Source organism: Vipera ursinii, assembly GCF_947247035.1.
Source record: "Vipera ursinii genome assembly, chromosome: 2".
NCBI lineage: Eukaryota > Metazoa > Chordata > Lepidosauria > Squamata > Viperidae > Vipera > Vipera ursinii.
In genome coordinates, this window is record NC_139513.1 from 288,415,025 (window position 1) to 288,416,361 (window position 1,337).

A 1,337-nucleotide genomic window follows, 5' to 3' on the forward strand; every position below is an offset into this window, starting at 1 on the left:
CAAAGAGAGAGAGAGAGAGAGAAAAAAGGTTTTAACTGGGTGCAAGTTCTTCAAAAATTAAAAGAAGGGATTTGGGAGCATTTTATAATGTTTGAACTAAGCTATAGGGAGGCCACTTGGCAAGAGCTTGACAAACCTGAGGACGGGCTCCTATCCAACAAGAAACTGTTCAGTGGTGAGAAAAGTACACAGAGAGGAGGGGTTCAACCTATTTTCCAAAGCACCAGAAGGCAGGACAAGAAGCAATGGGTGGAAACTGAACGAAGAGAGAAGCAACCTAGAACTAAGGAGAAACTTCCTAACAGTGAGAACAACTAAGGAGTCTTGGTGGAGCAGTGGGCTAATGCCTCCTTAAGTAACACCAGCTGCCTGCAATTAGTGCAGGTTCGCATCCCACCAGGCTCAAGGTTGACTCAGCCTTCCATCCTTCCGAGGTAGGTAAAATGAGGACCCAGATTGTTGGGGGCAATTAAGCTGACTTTGTAATAATGCCTCTTGGGGGGGGGGGTGTGTGAAAGCCCTAATAAGCAGGCATATAGATAGAATGAAGGCTATTGCTAAGCACATTGGTTTGTGCTTAAATTGTAAGTCGCCCTGAGTCTTCGGAGAAGGGCGGGATATAAATGGGATTAAAAATAAATAAATAAATAAAAATAAAACTAACCAGTGGAACAGCTTCCCTTCAGAAGGTGTAGGTGCTTCATCAAGGGAGGTTTTTAAGAAAAGACCTATCTGAAATGGTATTAACTTTCATCTAATGAAATTCTAATCTTCCTTCTGGATTCTTGTAGGTCTTGACCGACTAGATGTATGGAGAAATTTTCTGATGGTTAGAACAGCAGTGGGCTAATGCCTCCTTAAGTAACACCAGCTGCCTGCAATTAGTGCAGGTTCGAGTCCCACCAGGCTCAAGGTTGACTCAGCCTTCCATCCTTCCGAGGTAGGTAAAATGAGGACCCAGATTGTTGGGGGCAATAAGCTGACTTTGTAATAATGCCGCTTGGGGTGTGTGTGAAAGCCCTAATAAGCAGGCATATACATAGAATGAAGGCTACTGCTAAGCTTGTAAGCCGCCCTGAGTCTTCGGAGAAGGGCGGGATATAAATGGAATAAAAATAAAAAAATAATAATTCGTGGAGCGACTTGCCTCCAGAAGTTGTGGGTGCTCCATCCCTGGAGGCTTTTAAGAAGAGACTGGACAGCCATTTATGTGGAATGGTATAAGGCCATGGTGGCAAACCTATGGCATGCATGCCACAGGTGGCACGCAGAGCCCTCTCTGTGGGCACGCGCGTCGTCGCCCCAGTCCTAGGCCTTCAGCCGGGTTTCATAAAAAC

At 45.4% G+C, this 1,337-nt stretch overlaps 1 long non-coding RNA gene across 2 annotated transcripts in view; it reads right to left on the minus strand.

The window, feature by feature from the left end:
- Positions 1-263: 263 nt before the first annotated feature.
- Positions 264-1,337, minus strand: part of LOC310635702 — a 213,437-nt gene continuing 212,363 nt past the window's right edge. For both annotated transcript variants that reach the window (XR_014491478.1, XR_014491479.1), the window contains exon 3: positions 264-314. This is a non-coding gene — a long non-coding RNA (uncharacterized lncRNA). The remainder of the gene's footprint in view (positions 315-1,337) is intronic.